A 25,569-nucleotide genomic window follows, 5' to 3' on the forward strand; every position below is an offset into this window, starting at 1 on the left:
ACATAGCATACAAGGTAAGGGAGCCTAAAGGAATCATATGACAATTTATGTCTTAGGTCTACAGAAAATGATATTGCAGCAGTACTGTAGATTCATGACTTCTCACTTTGATTGCCAACTTTTGGAAAACCTAGAAGTGGCAACTGTCATCTCTTTCTTTGCTCATCTCTCCTGAGAGAGAGCCTGGAGCCTCATGAAAAAGAGGTATAGTTCAAGTGCTAATGGGGAGAAAAGTAGGAAGCTGTAAAAGCCCTAATACTGCAAGGTGACTCTAGCACAGTCATGTATACTTTTGATCTCTGAGGATTACCTGAGTTCACCACTGCTTTTTGGCCCCAAACAGGAGGAAAGGGGTACTAACATAAAGAAATAGACTGTCAGAGATTTGGGTAAAGTGAAAGAGATGAGGAAAGAAGAAAAAAGAAAAAGGTATACATTGAAGGCTGTGGATAATAAAGAATGGCACCTAAAAAGCATGGTCTGGCAGAGAGCATATTTGCAAAAACAATAATAATAATTTCATTTTGAGTGATGTTTTTTAACACTGTATAAAAAGATCATAAATTTTAGCAATAGTCAAAGACAAGAAGAAAAGAAAGAAATTTTGGGAATAAGAGGAACGAAAATCTTCTCACCCTCTCATGCTCATCTTTCTTGTATGTTCTTATTATGAAGCACTGCCAATGAGTGATTTATTTATAATAATAAACACATGATGCAACCATTTCTGTTGCATCCCGTAGATTATGGTCATGGATGCAGAAGGCAGAAATATCTTCTGAACAAAGGTTCTTATTTACATAAAGATATAGCTAATCCTAAAATCATAAAAAATGATACTGTAAATAAATTTGGGGCCTAAAAATAGAACTCAGTTTTAAAGGGCTTACTTAAATAGGCTCAAACCACAAAATAGAAGTTTATTGAAATATGGTTTTAAATAGAAGTTTATTTGAGTAGGCACAAGCCATAAATTTCAAATCCAGATTTAGAAACCCCCAAATTTTAGGAGTGTTTGGAGCTATGGTTTTTGTTTCATCCCATTATACTGGAGGTTACTTTTCATTTAGATTAGGGTTCACATTTCACATGCATCCAAAATCTGGAGCTGGGTTATGTGCTCTAGTTGAAAACTATAACTAAAAATGAACAAGAACCTCTTTATTTTTGCCAGTTGTATTCTAATCAAATAGTATGATTTTCTTTTGTAGTTCTGCTGTTCTGTAACAGCCATTTTTAACCTGAGGTTTTTCAGTAAGTGTAAAGACATTGACCATTAAATTAATGAAATTAGTGAGGGTAGGAAAACTATAAAAAACATTGTAAGGTGTTACTAAACATGCATCTAAGGAGATTAAGAATACTGTATGGTTTATTACTTGAGGAGCAACGTGGGATACTGTAACTAAAATCTGTTTCATAATTCATATACACAAGAGGATAGATGTAGGGTTGCAAATGGTGTAAATCAGCATAAATTTAATGCAACTATGCCAGTTTATAACAGGAGGCTCTCTGCGTCTCTGAGGGGTTGAATTTTGCTTCTGAAAAAATTATCAGTGCAGTGGCAGCGTGTCCCACTGCAGCTGGCATTGAAGGGCTAGGTGGCAAAAAGCTGATGTTGCCCTTGACAGGAGCTGGCTCTGACAGACTGCAATGGCTGTGCTTTGAATAAAGGTTGTCTCAGTGGGACTAGAGAAGAAGGGATATGGTTTGATATTCTCTAAAGTGGGAAAGGCAAGGAAGATGCTGCTAGATAAGCGTGTTGCCAAAGCTGCAGCACCCCAGCATTGGTCTGCCCAGTTTCTCTGCTGAGAAGATAGGCATAGGGAAGAAACATTGGTGTAAGGAAGGCAAGGTAAAAAAAGCAGTGAATGGCAAAGCAATGTGTGACTGGAGCTTTTTGGTAGGGCTCCTGGCTAAATCAGATGAATCATTGTGCTTTGGGGAAGCAGAAGTGGCCATGTGAAGTACAGGATAATATTCACAGGGAACTGCACATGTCTTTCCTTCTGCAAAACAGGCTGCTACTGTGGCAGGTAAAGAGATGCCTCATAGGTAATGATGCCAGGTTGCTCATCAAATCTGCTCTTTGGACTCAATTCTGGTTCACAGCAGCAAAGTCTGCTACAGGGTCCTTAAGTGAAAGCCTGGCCCTGGTGAAGCCCATGACTTTTTTGTTATGACCTCCAGTCTAGCAGGGATTTTAGCCTTAGGTCAAATCTGCTCTGAAAAAGTGATGTTAAAAAAAAAAAAAAGTCTCGGTCCTCTGAGACGGGAAGTGCCTAAAATTCCCTTGCTAAGATTACGCTATTTTGCCCTTTGAATACTTTGCTTATACCTTTGTAGGTGGCCTGACTACACATGAGAGTTGGAAATTGGAGTGGAGGGCAGACAGTATTAGCAGGTATTGGTTGATTGTAACAAAATAAACTAAGGGAAATACAGAAAAAATGTCTTAATTTTTCTCAAACTGGCCATCCTTACTTGACTTCTCATAAACTCCTTGAAATTTTACTTATGTGATTCAGTATTTAGCCATACCTGCCTTCAAGTCAAGTAGAGTAAAAAGATCTTTTGCATACGATTGCATTAATTCTTTAACACCTGTTCAAGTGCATGATTCTCCAGGCTGTAGCATGCTCGGAGATGAGAGCCTGCAGGATAAATACTAGCTAATACACTAGAAATAATGCAGTATCCCTGTGGAAGCAGAATTAAGTACTTGATTTTGGCTGGGTGTATAGTGAGACTGTTAGGAAGAGAAAAAGAAGGAAAAAAAGGGATTGCAGAACTGTGATAGAGTGTTTTAGAAATTTTATATACCTTCTTGTGTAGCTTCTGTAGGCTGCTGGAGACCTAAAGGAAGCTTAGTTCAATTAATACAAGGCAGCCAAATCTTTTCAAATAGCAGATAGCCTTTGAGTTTCAGAAATGTATCTTATGCTTTTGGCAAAGGTTGATGAGTCATATATATTCCTTGTGTGTTCAACATGAGGATCAGGCTAAAATTAACCCCATTCTGAGGCAGAAGGTAGGCAACTTGACACTGTGATCCATTATGCTAAAGAGAAATGTTTCTGTCTAAACCCAGAGGTAAACTGCACAGACAAGGAGTCATTGAAATGAATTATGTGGCCAATCTTGTTAGGCCTAGGTCAGAAGCAGAGATATCTCTCTATTTCTGTTCCTCCATCTCCTAAGTACATTTAGCCTTTACACTATTAGACTTCCCTGGGCCCTTTTTTAAAATGTCACCTGCTCCACAAATTCCAGCATTTTGTATTTTTAGATGCTGGGGTCAGGATGAGTGCAAAAATAATGACATTTCTGCCCTTACAAGTAATTCCTTCATTTTATTGCTTGTAGGAATGAGCCATAATACAGAGTGAAGGAAAACTGCTTAACCATTTTAACCTCTCACAGTCTGAGAGAGAAATTACAAAGAAAAGGAGCCTCTTCCTAACCCAATAACCCTCCTTGTACTTACTGCCTTCATGAAGAAGCCTCTTCCTGGTGTGCTTTTGAAGCTACTTGCATGGTGGACAATGGGGGAGTGTGTTGCAATACATTTTGTCCCTCTAACCATTCTGGAAAGCAGCTTTGCCAGAAACCCAGCTGATCTGATACTCTTATTTCTCCAATGGCAATTAAAAAAAAATCATTTAACACTTATTTTTTTCCTTCAGAGCAAGGTCAAATGCTTGTTCTAGGCTCTCTTTCTGTCTTTGAATTAAGATCCTTTTCTCCCCCTCTGCCCCCCTTAATGTGCAAGGCTATGTCACTGCTCCTGAACAAGGAAGTGAAGCAGTTTTGTGTGGAATGCATTATCACTGGCAGACCCAAACACGCCATTCTCAAATGGGAAGAACTGGCTTAAAATTCTTTTCTTCCAAGACAAGTCTTTCTGCTGAGTCCACAGTAATTTCCATTTTATGTGGGGAGATATTTTCTCAAATTAACATCAACTTTCAAAACATAAATAAACAAAACCTTAAAAACCCATTTTTCACTTTTTAACTAGAAGGTCCATTATATTTGAGACCTGGCAGTAAGTGTGGATAAGAGCTCCTCAGTGTTGCTGTATTTTAAGGTTTGGACAGTAACACTGCTAACAGTGCCTCTTACATACTTCAAGGGAAATAATCTAATTTCCATTCTCTTAAGTGTAAAGAATTTTACATGTCCAGAGATAGAAACAGAGATACTGAATGCAAAATATACATGCTCCTTTTTTAAAAATTTCTCAGTAATTCTGGTCTTCAGTGCTTAATTGTCTTAAAATGGTGTTTTCTGTTCCTGCCTTTCACCAGCTGAGATTGCTTCAAAATACGAAGAGCAAGACTATCAAAGGGAAAAGACAATCTCACAGAGGTATTTCCAGAAACAGTGTATTAAACTGAATCTTCTGGGAATGCATTTTTAAAAAAGGATCCGATTTACCATAAGGCTGCCTTGCAGTGGTTAGCCTGGTGTAGTTTTCCTCAGGGGAGTACATTCAAGTGTGGTGGTGGGGTAAAGAAAAGCATGTGTTTTTTATTAAGAACTTTTAGCCCTTTACCATTTCTGTAAGGAAACACCACCACAGATGATAACTGAGAGAAGGAAAGATCATATTTTAAGTGAATTCCTATGCAATCAGTGATGATTTTTCATGCCTTTTCATCACTTTTATTAGTATTTTAAAGGAGCGATAAAGAATACATAGCTATTAAACCCATGAAACCCTCCACAAATGCTCTGATGCAAAAGAGAAAGAAAAACAATCTAAACCATTCATTACAATTTCAACGTTTGTCAAAAACATGATTTAAAAATAGAAAGGAAGGAGAAATTACGTGTTGATCTATATTTAGTGTAATCAGGCTTTTGAATGAAGTTTTGAGGCCCATGTTTTCATAATTGTGTGTGTGCAACTGATTGGAATTTTATGGCAGGCAAGCTTTCCTTGAGGGAGGGAGATAGATTACTGAGTCAATATTTGAGGGCTCTTTTGTTTTGCTTTGTTTTAATGTTATTGAAAAGTCTGGGTGGCAGCCATGAGAAGTGCTTTACAGCTCACAAATTATTAAAAATAAAGAACTAATTATTAAAAAAAAAAAGGAAAAAGCAATCAATTGGTTGCACATGGGCAGTACAGGAGAGCAGTGGTTTAAAATATTTGTCGTGTGTGGTATTTACATCCATGGAAATACTATATGAAGCTGTACTAATGATCAGGATAATTTAGTTGAGAAGAGACTTCTGGATCAAGTTAGTTAGTTTGTATTAGAATTTCAGACCTCCTTTGATTGCTACCTGTGAGGCATTTATTGAAATGAAGAGGAAGGGGAAGAAGGGTGTTGTGCTGTCTGCGAAGTATTAATAAGCAACAAAGCAGAAAGTTTTGCTCGACACTCGAAAGATTTTAAAATATTCTTCTCCTGTGCTAAAAACCTCCTTAGTATCTCAGCAGCTTTGTGCAATTCTTAAGAATCTATTGGGAAAAAAGTATATCTTTATATATCAGTATATATTTAGTATATATTTATATTACCCACTTCTCTCCATGTATAGGTAAGTTTATTCCAGCAGGATGCAGGTGACCCTTAGACCACTACTGCCTACATTCAATATTTTCAGAATTCTGGGAAACACATTAAGAGGTTACACTTCTGGAAACAATAGTCCTCTGTCAAATCTCGTAAAGCAATACAAACCAGAGAGATTCCATAAACTCTGCAAGTTTTGTATAGCCATGTTGCTTGAAAAAGGCAACTCCCCTGTTGCCCTTGGCTCTGAGTAAACTTTTTGACTTGTCTTTTGCCATGCACTTGGAATAAAATGAATCCTTCAGCTTAATGAGATATTGTCAGTTAAAGAAGTTGAGAGACCAGATTTTATTCTTTTTTATTTCTTCTAAATGCTTTACAGAACAAAACATTAATTAAAGTATATAGATGCTCATGTGTGCCCACATATACACACATACACATGCAGATGTAGTCCTAAATGGAGCAGCATTTATCTCCTAAAATGTTGATTAAGTGTTTTATTTTTTAATAAATATAAAATGAAACCACCACTATTTGAAAAACTTGACTTCAAACGTTGTGTTTAATATTTTTGGTGTTTCCAACCTTCTGTGTTTCCCGGAGTGGAGTTTTGTATTCTCACTAGAGAAAACATAAAAGACATACAACTGGACTTCATAAATGTGAAGTAACCCAAATAAATAGTAAGAAAAGTAGCCTTATTACCTTGTTGTTTCTCTGTCCTCTTATACAAAGCAATTTTGTGCCAGACTGAACACTGGATAATTTGTGTTAAAAAGAAGTTGTAAAGTCATAATTTCTAGTTTATTCTCATGTTAATTTAGGCTATTCATAATAATATCAACACTATCTAGCTCTTTTCTGAATCCTTAACTGAGGGGTCTGAGAGATCATAAAAAAGATGGAAATAAAGAAAAAGAGAAGAAAAAAATGTCTAAGCATATGTTTTTCTTATTTTAAAGCTGGGAAGCAGAGACAAAGTAGAGGAAAGTGATTTTCTCAGTGTCACTCATGAGGCCAGTGGCAGAAATGGGGACAAAATTCAGATTTGGTGAGAGCCAATATGACATGGTATCCACTTTCCACAGACTTAAAAGCATTCTCCCCTATCATGGGATGATATCACAAATGCTATTCCTCAGGCTACTTGTCTACCAAGCATGCACAAGAATGATTTTTCTCTTGTTTATTATCACTCAATTTCCCCTGCCCCCCGAAACTAACCACAAGAGACCCATGCTAAATTTCACATCTCAGAATCAGACATTTTTGCAGGAGCTGTGTTACTACCTTTTTTTCTTTTTACAATGAGACTATATCCTTCGTTCTTCCATTCCTCATAAAACTGACAAAAACATTTCCATCAGAATTTCTTTTTAAGAATTGCCTCTGGCACAATATTATAATGAAAAATTGAAAGTAGCCATAAAACTGAATGTTTGGAGAAATCATATCCATGTCATTGGTGTCTTAAATGGAACATACCTAGACATGTTTTTTGGAGGCCACTTAGGAAGGCAATCATATTCATGGCTGTGAGCAGTGTCTGGGACACCCTGCAATATTCCCAACAGCCTGTGTCCCAGGTGTGGCTGGTTGAGTTTTTCCCCCAATAACAGAATGTTTCCTCTGAACTTATTTCTTGATAGCTGCCCTGCATCTCAGGGTTAAGGATTCACATGAATTAAGAACTGAAAATTTATAGGTGGATGTCACATCAGTTTCAGTGAGGCATGTGGCAGATCACTCAAGAATTAGGCTAAGATGGTAACTGCTACCACTAAACCAGACTTTTGGAGATAATGATGATCCAGCATTAAAGTGTTGACTGTAATAAAAACCCCAAACCCTCAAACAAGTAAAAAGCTCTATGACTTACGTGTTTCAAAGGTCCTTGTGATTTGCCTTGTCAGATACCTGTGAAATAGAACAGATAGGGCATGACATCTTGGCAGCAAGATTTGCTTTGGTCTGAGGAAAGATGGAACTGGAATTTTGGCATCAGAGAAGCTTTGCCTGTGTAGTGGAAGAGCTTGCTTTCTGCTCTTCAACTTTCGGAGATGACTGAAGAGTGAGAAGGTTACAAACACTTTGCCTGAGTTTCTCTGGCTCTGGAGCAACTGCAGGGGGGTTCTGGACTTGGTGTCTTATATCTTTATGTTTTTCTTATTTTTTTCAGAGGAAATTCAGCTCCAGTGGTGTCATCACCTGGCTTAGTGATGACTTTGCAGTCACCTGACTTGTTACATTAGGATAAAATTCACTGCCCTTACAGCCGCATCCTGCCATGGGATTGCAGGCTATTGACTTCAATGGGAATTCCGTATATGAAACAATGACTGGAAATGCCTGTAGAATTGCATATAGTGACATTATATCCCATGAAAGCAGCATAGAACAATAGTCAAAGTTCTTCCTAGGCAATAAAATTATGTCTGGTTTCTTTACTTTTTCTCCTCCCCCCATCCTGGGAAGCTTCCACAGCATGAGATGTAAATTTTGGGTCTGTTAATTTCTGACATCCTTTTTCATTGAATGAGATCTTAAAAATATGCCATGACTTAACCACTCTACTGACAAAGTATCCAGTGAAGAAGCTTTTAATAAAAAAATGAACACAACTGACATTTGGTCTTGTAAATTTTTTTATTCTAAAAGAGGAAATTAAACAGTTTTCTTTTACTAAAATTAAACAATGAGCCCTAACAACAGGAATGATACCGGCCTTGATCCAAAACCCTCTGAAGTTAATGCAGAAGCTTACGCTGATTCCACTGGGCTTTGGGTCACACCAATTTTGAATTATAGACAAAACAGTAACTTTGTTACAGAAGTGTACTTGTCCTCATTTGCTTGGTATCACACACCTGTTGTTCACATAGTGCACATATTTTTACCTGTTTAATCTTCTTCAGGTGTGACATGATTAGAATAAAAGAAACAGCTGAACCTCCACACATAGTATGTATGAATATTATCCCAGAGAGCAAAGGATAACAAATTTAATGCTTCCTTAGATGTTTCTTCGCTATATAAAGCTATTATTTTTCTTGCTCTGGGTAGGGGATTTTCCCCTTCTGCAAGTGCTGGGCAGGAATTTACCTCTAAAAGATCTTGTAGGATGAAGAAGTGTCTCCCTCCAACTGCCCCCTTTTTCTCCCACATACTCTTAAGCCCAAGCCCTTATTTGAGGAACCAGAGTTTGCTTAGCCATTTAAGCTGTCCATGAGAAACAGGATTCCTAAGAGTGATATATTGCTCACAAATATGTCAGCAAAGTGCTCATTTACAGATACCAGAATTTTTACATTAATAGGCTCACCTATTTGGGAAGGGTTTTCAAAATATTTGCTCCCTTTACAATGAGTGTGGCACCGTGAGATGGCAGTTTCCTCCACACAAGTTGAGATCAAATTACCCCACCCAGATAAACCAATAGCAAATGTGACTCCAACAGCCAAAACAGGTTTTCCTCTCTCATAGGGGAAAGCATCCATATTTTAAGTTTGCATTGCATCCTATGAGATAATGTTAGACCTTATAATCTAATGCAGTACTTACAATACCCATAAATCACTCAATCTGACATAAATGCAGAGAATATTCATTCTTTTCTTTGAGCAGAATGCAATCATGCCTTCATACTGCCTTAAAACCAGTGAGGAGTCATATCCAATAACTATCCCAATTATCTCTCGGCACAATGTTTTCCACCTGCAAGGAATGATTATGTGTCAGTAATGATGATAAAGTCCTTAAAGAGATGTTGATGCCTCATGGAAAAATTTGAAAGACATATTGTTTAGAGAGAGTTCTGCTTACAGACTGTATCATATGTATCTGATGTATTTCTTTTCCCTATTTTTTATTACTAAGGACATATGCATAAAGAGATGTTGTGTGTCAGGGTAATAATCATTATATAGCTAAACTAGAAACTGGCAATCATGTGTGTTCTATTTTTGTTTTGACAGAGACTTCACAATGACCTTGGGGAAGTTTTGTAACTGTTCTGTGTCCTACTGCAGTATGAAGTGGAGACAATGCTTGTGAGGCTGAGTGTTAATTCATGGCAAGATGTTCCATACTGTTGGACAGAATGTGCCAAGAGAGGGTTAGAGCATGTTCTTGCCATTTGTACCACAAGTTGTAGTTTTCTTCCTATTGAGCCTGAATGCAGAAATGAACGTCTGTCCATTACTGTTTTAGGTGCCATAATAGAAGATGTACTGAAAAAAATTGCAATTTAAATGCTAAAAATCAAGACAAAAAGGGACAGAGAAGACAGTGGTGTTGAGAGGGGACAATCTTTTGTCAAAGTAATAAATTTTTTTAATATCAAAATATGGGAAAGAATTTGTATTTCATGCCTTGGTTGTTACCTCTACATGAGCAGACAGAAATAGAGCTGTCCTAATCCTATTTAGGCTCCACCCTGCCAGAGATGTTAAATCATTGCATTGGAGCCTGGTGCTATGTGAACGGGGCTGGATGGCTTTTAGACAGGAGCTATCAGAGGAGCTTTGGTCTCTCTGTGTGAACAACTCTGGGTCTCACAGCAAAAAAATGTTTGCTAAACCACAGCCCCTCTGACAGCGGGAGGCAGTGAATGTGCTTGCAATGCAGAATTCAGCTGATTTGCAGACCTCACTAACATTCACTCAAAATCTGCTTTCCTAGCAGCACCATTCTGAGTGTATTTTAATGAGCTGAACCTCCTGCAAAACAAGCAGAGTACCAGAAACATATTGCTTCCAGTTCCCTCCTTCCTTTCTTCCCTCCCTTTTTTCTCTCTCTCTTCTGGAAATCTTTGAAGAGACTCTCATCTTGTTATTGAAGGGTTTTCTAAAATATAGGCTCCAAATTTCAGGGTTCTCTTCACCTGTTTCTATCTTTAAAGCAATATGAACATCTTTATACTAAGAATCAGCTTTCACGATGACCAAATGCTAATATCCACAAACAAAATTTTCAGAAGTTGGGCACTTACAAACAAAAGTTTTAACCACCTTCAGCTCCTAGTAACTTTGGCAGGATTAGCAGAGACTGCCATTTCCATAAAGAAATCCCCTCTCTGCACAGGTCTGTGTTTGACTTTACAGGACCTGCTGTAGGCAGCTGGGGGAAGTTGTGGTTCTTTGCAGGGTCCCTTCAGCTTGATAGCATGCGACTGACAGTCCAACAAGTGAACCACAAAGGTTTACATAATCACTTGAACTTTTAATTACACCCCTGTACTGAATTAACTTCTCTAATTTTTGAATTTATCTATCTCTTGTTTTAATTGACAGTGCTTCTTGATCTGGCTGTCATCGTGCAAAATGTATTGTTAAATGGTTTTAATAACTTCCTGCATGTGCCGCAAGTAGTATGTAGCATATGTTAAGGGACACATGTCAATCATAATTGACTTACACTTAGATTTCATTGCTTTTGTGGGTTTAAATCAGATCCTTAATGCTACTTAAATTTTTTTTTTTGTGGTTACATTGTAATGCTTTTTTGCTAAACCTTCCAGAGCAATGTCCTTTCCTGGCGGGTGATACATCGAAACCACAAGTGCCAGAGGGGAAAAAATCTGCCATCGAAAAGCATGAAGATGTGAATGACAGATTGTTCACTTAACTTGCACATTCGAAAATATCTAATTTGTCCTTTCCAGAGTGAAATGGCTGCTTTGACATAATTGTGGTCTCTTGTATGATGTTAATCCATAGTGCTGAAGCCATTATAATTCTAGTTCAGATGTGCATATTTTTAAAAAGAATTATAAGAAAGGTCATTTTGCATACTCAGGCACCTACATATTATATTAATAATATTGGGTTTAATTTCCAAAAAATTTAGAAATATGTCACTATGGGGAACTTTTGGACTTAGTAAATCTCCTAGGTACGAAATTCCTTTTTAGAGAAGTAAACTTCTTTGTAATCCAACTCTAGCAAACTAGTTATTTTCTAGAGGATTAGCATTCATGAAATGTATTGGATTTACAATTCTAGAACATCTGTTTGCTCAAAGAAAGCATTAGTGTAAACAACAAAGAGGTCTTCATATTGCTTTGCTAATATTTTGGCCTCAGTTTGAAGTAACTGTGTAGTTTCAATTTGCTCATGTCCACTGTCTGCTTAAACTCTCAGATGAAATTAAGTGTTCTTTTTATTATTTATGATCTTTATACCTGTTCATTAGGAATTGTAGGGAGTCACAATTAAATTTATGTTGTTCAGTCATTCTTTTAGAGAAACAAAGAACAGCAATCCAGTTTCATCTGCAGCCAAAGCATTTCCTGCTGTTAACCCTATTTCATTATCAATTTCTTTTTGCACAGCATCGTCTGTTTATTCTCAAAGCTTTCTTAGCGCTATGAAGAAATATAAATATCTAACATAAATTTTCAAGTAATGTGAAAATGTTAGAAGGGCTATTAAAAACATTAGGAATAATATTTGAAGAAATTCATCCTCTGCCTTTTCGAATGTCCATCTTTCTGATATCACAGAGCCTAATCTTTTGCTCTCCTGTTAGAAACTGTTGGAAAGGTATAGCTCACTACAAATGTTATCACCAAGAAAACAGAAAAATTAGCACTTTACAAGGGAAGCACAAATCAACACTTTAAATGTAAATGTGGTATCATGGTAATAACAAAATTCCAGAGGTTTTGAACAGAGAAAACTGTTAAGATTGTTCCAGCTTCAGTGAGCAGAGAAACTGAAAGCATCTTTCCAACATATATTGAACAAATGCCAGAGGCAGGAGGTCCCACACCAAACTGGGAAAGCACTCAAAAGTTTATCTTCAAGACATCAAAATTCTTGGCCTAAGTATCTTCTGTAAGAAATTATGTGATAAAATTTGCATTGTTCAGAATTATAGTATTGAAGGACATCAGACAAACTATTAAACCTTAAAAATGGGTAAACTGTGAGGGAAGAATGCTTTAATTTTACATTATCTTGGTCAGAATCTGAAATATGCAATACATTAATGTCTGATTGTGGAAATAGGCAAAAGTGAAGTATGCTTTCTCCTACATTTGAATCTGTCTCAGAAATGGGGTGGAAAAGTTGCCAACATCATTTTATGTTGTATATATAGATGTATACCAGAGAAGCTGCATGTGAGGCAGTGTTCAATCTAAATAAAAACAAGGGCTTATTCAGAAAGATGAAGTTAGAGAAGGACGATGCTACAATGCTGTGAATTATAGTTTCATCATACCAGCAAACTAGTTCCTCAAAATTTATTTGTAGGATGAAAAAAAAATTTAAGATGAGCTGGTATGAGAGCAGACTTTCTCGGTGCTTGTGAAAAGTCCTTCCAAACTTGAGTGGAACCTTGGGTGGAGCATTCAGAGCCAAGGATGGCAATGAAGAGCCTTGAGAAGAATAAAGAAATACCTTCTATTGCAGCAACAGAGAAGATGCTGCTGAAAAGATATAAAAAAGAAATTAGTATTTGGCTGAATCAGTTGATTAGGATGGTCCATGTGTATAGACAAAAGATGATGTGTATAGAGAAGAGATCTATGTAGGAAGTGCTACATAGGACCTGTGGAACACAGGACAGGGATATCTAGAGAAAGGTGCATAACATGGATCTTTCTTAGAGTACACTGGAATTAAAAAAATGTGATATTTGGGATTAGAAAGAAGAATACATATTGAAGGTGATATGAAGCTAAATAAGGAGCACATTAAAAGACAGAAAAGGGAGACTGTTCTGGCTTGAGTCAAGCAGACTGCAAGGGTGGGAGGCTTTGCTCTCTGCTTTCAACCTCAGGAGTGATACACTCCTCTCTTCTTGCACATTATATAGGAGCCTGGCTGCACTTCAGACCAGTCTTTCTTTTTAGGTCAGCTTTTAGCTTGCTTTTTAGGTAAATGCTTTGCTAGCAACAGGACAAGTTGGGTCTGAGAATTGGATCCCATGCATACAGTGTGTAAGGTTAATACCTGTTTTGAGATTTCTACTGTAGATAAAGGTAATAATAACAACAATAATAATAATAAAACCCAAATGCCACCAAACTGAGAGTATGATAACCTTAATTCTAAAATAACTTCATATTGTGGCCTTAGGCAAAATGCTGAAATTTAGATTCCTCTACTTTTATATGTCAGACATGAATTCAGATAAAATACGCTTCATACATATTTAAGATATTAGAATCATAAACTCACCATGAAACAGTGAACAAGTTTCGCTACCTTAGAAATATACTGACTGATGGGATTTAATCCAAATACACATTTTACTCTCTGTGCTCTAATTGCTACTGTAAACTTATGACATTATAGTATTGAGAACACTGTGCACTGCATTTCCCATGCTGCATATGCAATCTTGTAACTCAGAAAAAAGATTCTCATGTGTCTTCTGAAATCGTGGAAGAAATTGCAAGTTAACCATATATTTTAGCTTTAACTGAAGCAGCTCCCTTCTAAACTTGGGAAAATGGTGTGGTGGCTTATAACTGACTCCCATTCTTATTTTGTTGAAATAAAGCAATAACACAAATTCCTCAAGGAAGCTAGCTATCAAGTATGTTGCAGAAAGTATGTCCTAAAGACTATGATGTTTCTTTCTGCTCAGAATTTACACCACAGAATTGATGCTATTGCAGGAAATTTTGTCTTTATGATAGGTTGAAAAGAAAGCATATTTCTGATGTCTGAAAATGGAGCTGTGACCGGGGATCTTGGCTGAAATAAAGCCCATTGCAAATCTCAGCTTCAAAAAATTGAATATGCCTTAGATTTAGATTCAGGAGGAATTTCTGGAAATTCAGATCTTAACCTGTAGAACAAGCAAACAAAACAGATGGAACCACACTTTAAGTCAGACTTTGGGAAAATACAGCATTGGTAATCACAGAGGACAATACAGGGTCACTGGTTCCCTCAAAGTTTATAAGTGCTATATCCTGACAGGATATAGATATATTTCTATTCTCAATGGTTCCTTTACCTGCAACAAATATAGTTCAAGAAAAGGTAGAGTGAGTTTTTTTTAGGTAATAAAATAATTCAGTGGGTGCATTTGTATGAGCAGCATGTTTTTCAATCAATTAATTAGCAGTTAATTAGATGTAGGAAAAGATACAAAGGGAAGAAATGATCAAAGCGAGGGGGAAGGTCAATATAGCCAAAGGGAGCCAATATGGAAGAATTTTGAGCATCACTAAACTAACATCACTAGTCCCTGGTTGTTTAATCTACTCTTTGACCACTTATTTTATTAAATTTTCCAATGGCTTCCTCAGATTGAAGAAGAATTGACCATAGTTGTGCCTGTCACACCTATCTCAGAGCAAGCTCACATCCACAAACTCTTCTTGGTTTATGCAGACTGAGTTAAATTACTTTTTTAATTGTATTGCAATGAGAACTTTTTTCTTTCAAGTCAGTGCTCAGCAGTGATTGATGGAAGGATGTAGGGAAACATTGGCTTTTCTCAGGATATACTGTAGATGACCTTATGTCCTATGTCCTTGTTTCATTTGAAAAGAATAATTACTAATCAATAGTGAAGGGTTAGGTGACACAGTAGGTTAATTTACTAGCCTTTTGCCTCTGGAGAGCTGGATTCTGGCTTAGGTCACTTGTAAAATGGGTTTGGTGGTTTCAGCCTTGTCCCTGGTGGATGTCTGGCTATATCACAGAAAACAAGCTTGAATTTGATATGTGTTAGATGCCTGGCAGTTTCTGCTTGGGGAAATCTCTGGGCTCAAGCTGTGGGGATGCAGGCGTGGGCAGGACGGGCACTCGCTGAAGTCTGCAAGAGGAAAGGCGTTCCAGCGCCGCAGCCCGCTGGACACAGGGGACTCAGCCCTCAGCAGGGCTTGGGGCATGGCTCCCACTGCAGCCAGGGGCATGCAGGCTTTCAAAGACATGAGCTTCTCTTTCTCCCTGTGCCTGCTAGAGTCTTACAGGGAATGTCTTTCAGGACATGAAAGTCACGAAAACCTTTATAAAACCATGCTCTCATTTACTTTTTTCTCAAAATTACCCATTCAGGAAGCTGCTTTCAGTCTGTGCTTCAGAAAATTTCATTATGAGAGTTTTATGAATAAAAATATCTTATCTATTTATAAATTGGGAAAATAATATAGTTTCAGCCATTTTGTAAAAATGTCTTTGTTCAGCAGCTCCAAATCCTTTATGCTTTGAAACTACATTTTGTAGGAAGATACCTGGGTAGCTTATGTGATATAAACCCTTATATGATTATTAGTATCAGCACTGCTTTAACCTTGATAGCCTGTTGAAACTTTATTTTGTTTTTAAAGTGTAACTTTGATTGCAGTCTTTAGTATGATTTGGATTTTTAATGCTCATACTTGGTCTGGCAATGAAATGTCTGACTTCACTGAGAGTGCAGAAGCGGAGTTGAGAAAGATTCTGTGCTTTTCTACTGTGCTCAGAGTGTTCCCCTTCTTTTAGTTGTCTGTCCCATTGAACTGCAGAAGATGGGGAAGGAAGAATGAACAAGGTTAGGAACTGCAGGCAGAGAACTGCAGGCCTCTTGTTCAGCACTCACAGTTGGATTTAGAGTTGAGTAGAACTATAATTTGAGTATATAAAGAACTGTAAAATACATGATGTATTGTTGTTTCATGTTGGGCACGGAAAACTAATGGACAATGTTGACAATTTTGGTCTTACTTTCCTTTTTTTTCTGCTGCAAGATGGACTCTTAATACTCATTCTTTCCTTCAGGACATTGTAAAGATTGGTGCTTGAGAAGGATTTAGATGTGACTATGAGTAACTTAATGAGGAATTGGAAGGGATGAATAATTTTATAATCACTGCGGGTTTTGATAAGCATTAAATAAGTTCAAATAACCAATAAGGAAGATGAAATGAAAATTTGAATAGTCACCCATTTAGAGACTGTGTCAGGGGAAGTCTCATGGGGAGGAAAGTATGTGAACATGAGTGGAGACAATCATACTACATATACAGAAGAGGATAATGAAGGCTGGATAGACAGTCTTAATTCTGGCATTCCCTAATCCCTGTAAGAGTAAATGTGGTGTCCTTTTACAAAGCTTTTTTTGTTTAATAATGTAGGCATGATGCATAATAGTCCAGACATGTCTGGTGAACTGCTGCTGCTCCATGTCTAGGTTGGATTGCCAATTGTCATCTGAATTTTCTTGTTACCTCCTCACAGAAACAGGCTGACTGTAGCACATAGTAATGTTAGCACTGCCCATATGTGCCCCGGTGGGACCTGCTTGTGTAGGCACAATGCCCTGCTGGAAGCTGTACACTGAATTAGTCTTTCCGTGGGATTGAGGAGGCAACTTGGAAAATAATTTCTTAAAGGGCTAAATGCCTCAGGCTTCATGGAGATGTTCCAAAGGGTCTTCCCCACTGACACCATTTTGATTTGACCCCATGGTTCATTTTCTGAGCTATGAAGACTTTTTAAAAAGTAAATTTCTAGCACATATTTCTAATTTGTAATATATACTTATTAGGTTTGCCATGTCATGCATTTTAATTGTGAGTTCTAACTGACTGGTTTAACGATACTTCGCAAAGTAAACTCAACATGTAGGTCATAAGTTCAGAATGAATGAATCCCTGGATGTTTACCAAACACCAAAATTAAATTACATTCTTAATTGTTTTGCAAATACTTTGGCCTAACTAATTAAATAGGAATGACTTTCTGCATTGCTATAGTGCAAGGAATATTAAAGTCTTTAGGACTCATTTCAAATTAGCAAACTCAACTACTTTCGTTGTTCACTATGTGGTCAACTAGCACTTCAAAAATAGCAACTCCCGTATCCTCCCAAAACAGACAAACTAAAAAACTAATAAGATGTTACAACTTCACTTGTAAGAAATACCTCTTGAGGACAATTATTAGACTGAGCATATTCAGTGTTACTAAATTTCCACCTACCTTCCGTGAGGCTCTTAAGGAGTTTTCCTGAGTATCCTAATGAGTTCCTAGACTGGGAAGAATATGAGTTAAGAAGTATTTTCTTTTTGTCTTGTTCCCTGATTCTTTACCAAATCAGTGAGACATAGACCTTGGAATACAGAGGTGGGATGGGAAATCAAAAAGTGAGTTTAGCTGTTTGCGCTGGAATAGGTGAGGTTCTATTGTGTCTTGATGTCTTCCAGACATCAGCTTCATGTACTAGTTCCTTGTGTTCAAGCAATGTGTTTCTCTCTCAAGGCTTGCAGTTTCTTTACTCTGGGTAATAAGGACAAGGCTGTGAACAGGGATACTCACACAGGTGAACCAGGCTATTCTGCAAGTTTCTGAAACCTTGGATTTGACTGTGCTCATCAGAGAGTGAGAACAACAAGAGCTGTGCATTCTCTGTGATCTGTGATGCTGAGCAAGCACACTGCTCCTTCTCAGCTGCATACAGCCTTTTGGTAGAAGACTCTTTCAGATTGTGTCCTGCTGCAAGGGATTGCAATAAGCCAAGGAATTATGAAAGGTTGGGTTACACAGCAGCTGTGGATAGAAAGGACAGATTAAGATTTGGATGTCTTAACCTCATGTATATCGTTGTATCTGCCATGAACCCATGTGTATCCAATATATTCTTGCAAGAGGATGATATAGAGACATCAAGGATTTTAAGGGTCCTTCTGTCTCTTCAACAGAATAATTTGCCCCTCCAGGAGAATCTTTATCCATTTGCTGTTTTCTTCCAAGCTCTTGCAGTCAGTGCTGTTGGTGTCTAAGAAGACTCTTGTGAGCCATGGAATGCACTGACAAATGTAACCTCTTTTTGAAACTGCAGGAGAAAACTGTAACTGAGATTGTTTGCATATACTTTGCTACTGGGATAAACATGGCCTCTGTAGGTCAGGATAATACCCTTGAGTCCTGCCTGGGTCATTTACAGACTTATTCTGCAAAGCAAATTAAAAATGCAGAAGATAAAAAAAAATATAGTGTTTTGCATTGTTCTCAGAGATAACCATTATTAAAATGTTAGTCCTGAACAGCCATTAAGCTGTGCTGGGAAAGAAAAACTTGTGACCCTTTTGACCTCTCTGCTAGTGTTCAGAAGAAGTGGTTGTGTGTAAAGCAGCTGATGACATCAACCATTAAAGTAGAAAATGGTTCTACAGATGTCTGAACCAGAAAAATACCTCAGTCTGCTAAAACTTCTCAGAAGTTTTTAAAGATTTTGCACTAGTTGGTTAGCTCATGCTCCAGAGAGTGGCTGGGATGTTGATACAGGAAGCTAGACCCACATGTAATGTTCTCTAGTTTCTTTATATATTTTTCTCTGTTTATAAGACCTGATTGAACACTTACAGGAAACTACATAAAATTCTTAAATATTAAATTGTGACAAAGGCCTAGCTAGTTTAACAAGCAAGAAAGCAAGCAACTAGTACATATATTCCTAGTATATATGTCTGAATAAGAGGATTTTAAGGAACATGTTCAGTGTCTGAAATTCCACCACAAGTTTAGATTTAGGTAGTTTTTTCTAGTAGTATGATTCTACCTTTACCTTAGAATAGAGCCAAATAATCTTAAAAATACTATTGTCTTCCCTGAAAAGCAAAAAAATCCCCCACAAACCAAATGAGGACAACTAGTGTCTTTCAAAGTAAATTTTTAAAAGTCTGTAAGAATAACAGTTTTTCTAAGGAATGAAGTATTTGTACAGTCATACAAGCGTCAGAGGTAATTGTGCTTGTAAGAATCTCTGTGCATGCTGCAACACTGTGACAAGTGCATATTCAATATCCTAAATGGGGATGGGCTGAGGAAAATTTAAGCTCAAAGCTACTGTTTTTGAAATTGTGTGTAAAATAATGGATTTTGTGGTTATGAAATTCATTAAAGATCAGTGAAACTAATCTCTCAGGAGAAGAACATAGCAACGAAAACAAACAAAAATGTACGCAAGATAATAGAGTGTTGAAATGGAAGTACAGCTTAAGCAACTTTTGTATTTTGAAGGGAGGAAAACATAGCCCTTTTCAGAGAAATTATGCCTCTCAACTGATTTTACTTAGAAAATGAAGGAGGGTTTATTTGCTGGGTAGATTTCTTCTAATTGAAGAGAATGCATTTTCAGGTTTGTGTTAATGATTTTGAATAATCACTTCCTGTTTCTACTAGCAACTCTCAAACAAAGAGATTTCTTGAGTGGTAACTAAAGAAATGCCATATTCAGCCTTGCTGAGAATGTTCTTAGTAAACAGAACTTTGTGGTTTATTGGTGTCAGTTGGGAAAGGGGCTCTTTGCTTGTTGTGTTGCTCATTGTATTTCTATTGTTTATCACAGCTCTTGGTTTTATTGTGCTAATTACTTGACAAGAGGTTACATTTTGTTTTTGTGAAATGACACTTTCAGTGTTTGATATAATTTTGGTTTTTTTGGTGCCAGAGCCCCACCTTGTTTTTCACTCACCACAGTATGGTGTGAACTTTTCTGTTCAAAGGTCATTTGTAGAGTGGCTGGGATCAAACATCTTGAAAAATATCTTTTGCTTTAAGTAAATGCACTATTATAAGAAAAGTGTATCTGTTTTTACATCAGATATCTTTTGGAACAGGTTTTGGCCAGTATTTTTGAACAGTGCTTACTCTGCTTCTGTCCAGAATGAAACCTGATATGATCCTGAAGAGAGTTCATATTTCAAAGTTTATGACAAAAAGATTTAACTTTGTTAATAAAGGCCACAAAAATGATAGAGTTCCTCAAAGAGATACAAGAGCAAATATGATTTCAAAGTCCAGTCATATTATAGGTGAAAAGAAGTGAAACAGAGTCCTAATTTGAGTCTGACTGCTCTGTAATCTACGACACCTTTACAGACTGTCAACACTAAGAATTGGAATCACATTTGCAAATTACAACCTTTTTTCCCCTAGGTGCTGTTTATGTCTAAATTTCCCTTTATTGACAAGGTAAACATATACAGTACTTAGAAGTGAGCAATATACAGTACTTAGAAACAAATTTCTGGCTTCTTTATTTGAATAACCTCAGAGTTCCAAGGCTCATTGCAGAAGAAACTCACAGGAATAATATTTTTACTGATTTTTTTTCTTCCAAGGACAGAAGATTCTGTGAGGCATACGATGACACGAATTACTATGCACAGCTTTTTGAGAAGGGTAGTGATTTAAAATACTGAAATGGCTAACCATTTTTAATAGTGTATTCTAATTGCAATAGCCTCTTTCTCTGAGCAGGCTCTACTAAGAGATAATTGACCTCTGCGTGTGTTAAGCACTCTCACATTTGGCTTGGGAAGCATAATTCACATCACAGCCAATTACCTTGTGATACAGCCTACAAAAACCCCCTCAACTATTGGCATAGCTCTGCCATTTCTTTCCCTTTCTGTCTTCCTTTCGTCTTTCTTCCCTGGCTATAATATTTGGGTTGTCATATTTGTCAGATGCCCTCTTTGTTCTCTTCCATCTATTCTTTACTGTAGAAATCCAAACAGAAGAAAATAACAGACTCAGAACAGCTCCACCGTTTCAGTGTATAAAGCTAAACAGTGATTTACAGTGACATAGAAAATAACTCTCTGTTAAATATTGCTTTTAGTTAGTTTTGTATATAAAGCCTTTCAAACTAGATGCTGAGCTGTGTGCGATAAGGAAGTCTGATAAAAGAGATTCCGTGTTGCTTGCTGCTATAAAATTGTCTGTTATTGTGCCAGGTACTTTTTTATGAAGATTTAAGCAAAGCCATTCAATTACTCATGGTTGCTTAATTGTTTCTTTCAGATCTGCTATACTGACCATGATGTTGGCACCTGGGCAACTTACATAAATTAAAACAGTGTATAAGAAAATATGACTCCTTTGGGAATAAAAGTCTCACTAACTAGACCTCTGCCTCTGTTACTAAAAATGGCCTAGAGGTCAACTGAAAATCAGAGTGATTAATAGATCCAGTAGAGTCTTGCAGACTGCCAAAGTATGGTTCCCTACTAGAAATCTTTAACTATTGGACCAGGCTGACCATAAGCCAAGAAATGACAGCACAAGATGATCTGACTGGTGAATGAGTCTCAGTCCTACCTCAATAACTCATAATCAAAACCTTAAGCTGCTTTGCCATAAGTGGCTGTACTTGCTTAAGCAGGCAGAAAAATTGTACTTTCATGACCATTACAAACGTGTTTGAAAAGCTCCAGTTGGGTTTCTGCTGACATTATCTTATCTAGGCTGACTCTAGTTGCTGCTGTCCCTGTCCCTGCAATTGTCAGAAACTTGGAAATCACAGAAATACCAACACTGGATAACTCTGGATACTGAATTTTCTGGATGCTGAAAGAGTTGTGACTCACAACTTTATTAAAACAGAGATTGCCAAAAGCACTGAAATTTAGATAATCTGATTTTCAAAGATACGTCTGATGCAGAAGAATCAGTACTGCATACCAGGGACCTGCCAGAACCTCAGTCAAAATCTCCAAAAGTAAAATACTTGTCATATTTCTGAAAAATAGTAACATTCTGTGAGCCAGATTTTCTGTGCCTTAACACCTCCTTGAAAGTAGGAACTTAATGAATAAATTGGCCTGAATGATAGCTTTATGAAGAAATCTTCTATGGTCCAGTGTGTCAGGTTAAAAGCATAAGATGCAGTGCTATTTTGTAGAGTAGAATTTCCAAAGTTCTTTCCAGTAATGCCTTGATAATATTCTGTGACTGAATACACTTGCTAAGTCTTTAATTTGCTTAATATCTGTGACAAGATAGTTAATAGAGGTTTGAATTTAAAAGGTGGTGTAATATATATTGTATATACTGTATTTATATTATACTAATCCCATGCTTCAGGGCTTCCAGTGATTACTTTTGGGGCCTAGAAAGAATTTTCCTTCTTTGATCCATAATGGGAGTCCTTTTTTCACTTGCCTCTGGGCAATGGAGGTAGAGATGTATAAAATATTTTTAGTGGCATTAAATTCATATATGTCTGTTTGGTCTATATAGCTCACACACTCAGGATTACACCGGTGACCAGATTTGGGGTCAGGAAGTGTTTTTCCTGTGGCTAAGATTGACTACCTAAATGGTATTTTTTAAACCTTTTCATGTACCATGGAACATCACTTGCTTCCCAGCAATTTGTAGAAATTTTATTTGAAAAATTCCTTTCTGCCAGGTACTGGGAAAAAATCTCTTCACTTTGTGGCGTAATATATTTGTGCTCCTTACCTTTTTATGAAAGAGCTCAAGTTTGTTGCAGGGTGTAGCACAGCTTTAGTAGCTTGTTGTATGTGACATAGGTGTGGCCTAAAGTATAGATACTTTATGGAGTAGTCTCTATGACAGGCAAAAAGACATTTCTAATAGAGTAGCCCATGACAGCAGTTCTGGACACACTACTACATGTATATCTCTCAATTCCTATTTTCTTGTGTTTTGAACAGTTACATCAGAGATGGGCTGGAAGTGATTTTGATGTCTGGCACCAGGTTTTCAGCTCCAAGCTGTCCTTTAGTTTTGTAGAGAGAAAATCAGGCAAAGAATGGTAAGACGGGGTAATGAGGATGGGAATCCAGTGGCTGACTGCCTGTGTGCAGCAGTGTTTGGAAGAGACAACGAGTGCAGCTTGTTGTGTGGAAAGCAAATCGGCTGGAGAGGTAGAGAAGGTTTTGTTTGTTTCCATTTCTGTTTTGCGTTGAGGAAAATGGCCTCAGTTGCTTCTAGGTTACACACAGTGCTTGCAGTCCCAAGCCTGATGCCTCATCTGTTTTTTCCTTTCTTCTACTAAAGCTAATAGTAGTGTAAATGTGGGAAATTGTAGATATGTTTCTGATTTAAATAGAGAGTACAATGTGAACCTATTAGATTAATAGTTATAATGAAACCTGCATGCATTTTTCTTGGCAGTCATTTCAATCACTTCATTGTAAGCAATCCAACTTTCCTGTGTTTCCTCAGTGAAGCATATTTCTAGAGAATTCAGTCTTTCCAAGTGCATTGTCAAGTGCTGATAAATTTTTATGAGCTTCAGCTAGTGGGTGACAGCCACCATGGATATCAGAAATTATAGGAGAGTGCTTAATGTGTTCTAGTTCTCCTCTGGAGTACATCTGCTTCAAGTGTCAAATCATGATTTGTATAATCTTTACTTTTTCTCCCTTGGTTGTTGGAATAATAACTAAAACTCTCCCTAGAAAACCCAAACAAAGCTTCATTAGGATAGTAGACATTTCATGCTAATATCATAAAATCCAACAAAAGCTGGGATGGTCTGGGGTGACAGACCACTGCATCTTTGCTTACCTGTGCCTTAGTCAGGGCATAAGGCAGTGAAACAAGCTAGGACCTAAACCATTCTTAAGTGGCTGTCTCTTGTGCTGAACTGGGACAGAGATTACACCTGTCACAATGGGATTGGCTGTCCACTGAGGCCAAAATTAATTTTGTCCCCCTTTAGACAACTGAGGTTCATAACCTGAGAACAGAGAGGCCTTGCTATATATACTGAAGGAGAAAAGGGATTTCAACACCTAAGAGATCAATATTTACTCTAATATGCTTTTAAATGAGAAAAAAAAATCAAAGCATTTCTAGGCTAATGTAGGTATTGAAAGCAAGGGACATGAGAAAAACAGAATATAATGACAGGTGCTGGCTTAATTATTTTTTACAGACTAAGCTATGAACTGGTAAGCACCACAAAGGAAATTACTATCTCATAGTGTTTATCATCCTGAGAACCGAAAATATTTTGTCAAAATGGTGAAAGTAAAGCAGAAATAAAATGGCTTGCCTAAATATCATACAATTGAGATACAAGTGTCCTGGTCTGTAGTCTAGTAAACCGTCTAAAAGATTGCATCCTATTAGAAGAAGTCCCCAAAACATGCTAGTTACAACTTCTGGAGCAGTAGCTCCAAATTTTCGATATCGATATGCTTGAACACTCTGTATGGGTAGTCCAGCAGTAATGAGCCAATACAGGTAACGGGAGGAGGAGGACAGGGACAGGAAGGCCTGGACAGAGCTTGCACAGAGGGTGCTGTGGTACTCGGTGCACACCCCTGTGCACACCCCTGTGCCCACAGACAGAAAGGAAGCTCCTTCAATAAAGTTTAAATAAGGTCTACTGAGCTGGAAAGAAGGAAGAGGTTCTAGTGGAGCATGGCAAAAAAACATAGAGAAGGAGTGATAAACAGAGGTGGTGAACTGGAATGTATAATCAAGAATTAGAGATGGAGCGGGGGGAATTGTGGTAGTTAGTTAATAGTGGCAGAAGCAGTTTCTGTCTATAAATATTTGACTTATTTATGTGGAATAACTCACAGTACAGTAGAAACATCCACCAACACTTAAGTATTTTGACTTCCATGAAGCGAATTCTCTACCAGCTAAGGGTTTTGTCACATCCCTTGATATAATCCTTGCAGATTTGAGCACTGTTCACTTAATTTTTGACATATTTAGTTAGAGTATAATGAGCATGTAAAGAAAATAAAACATCATTATATATAACACAGATGTACCAGATTTTATTTTTACATTCCTCTGAGTTATAACACTTACATTGCAGTACCATCTGTAATCCCTGGCAGAGCTGAGGCATTCTACAGATATATAAGAAATGACAGGTACCCTATGACAAACAGCTTACTGCCTAGCACACTGAGCAAGCTGATGAAAGAAAGAAGGTACAGAATATGAGCGAGCAGGTTGAGTGAGCTAGTGAGGGAGGTAACAAAAAATAGAAAATTAAATTTACATAGGCATGTAAGTCATCTAGGAACCTAACTCAGAAGTCAGTAGGTTTCAAAACTGGATTTTGCAACATTGTTTTCCAGCAGATATTGGTTTATTGAACACCACACTATCTTCAAAATGAGATGTTGGTTCTCATATCCTATCATATCTCATATCATTGGCCATAGTTGGTTCTCTGTGGCCTATGGGGCAGACTAACGAAAGTGCAAGAGATCCTGGGAAAGCATGGGAAGACATGAGAAATAACAAGTTCAACTTGATGTCCATACATTACTTACATCACTGTGTATTGAAACCCACTACCT

The 25,569-nt window shown here is 37.4% G+C and overlaps 1 long non-coding RNA gene across 4 annotated transcripts in view; it reads left to right on the top strand.

The window, feature by feature from the left end:
- LOC146439675 (uncharacterized) overlaps positions 1–25,569 on the top strand; it is a 91,646-nt gene that overhangs the window by 33,199 nt on the left and 32,878 nt on the right. Inside the window, exon 4 of one of the 4 annotated variants that reach the window (XR_014850875.1) lies at positions 9,509–9,724. The exons of the other annotated variants lie outside the window; for them this stretch is intronic. This is a non-coding gene — a long non-coding RNA (uncharacterized LOC146439675). Of the gene's footprint in view, positions 1–9,508; positions 9,725–25,569 lie in introns of those variants that run through there. 4 annotated transcript variants of the gene reach the window in all.

This window comes from Lichenostomus cassidix, chromosome 3, assembly GCF_008360975.1.
Source record: "Lichenostomus cassidix isolate B80296 chromosome 3, HeHo_3.0, whole genome shotgun sequence".
NCBI classification, from domain to species: domain Eukaryota; kingdom Metazoa; phylum Chordata; class Aves; order Passeriformes; family Meliphagidae; genus Lichenostomus; species Lichenostomus cassidix.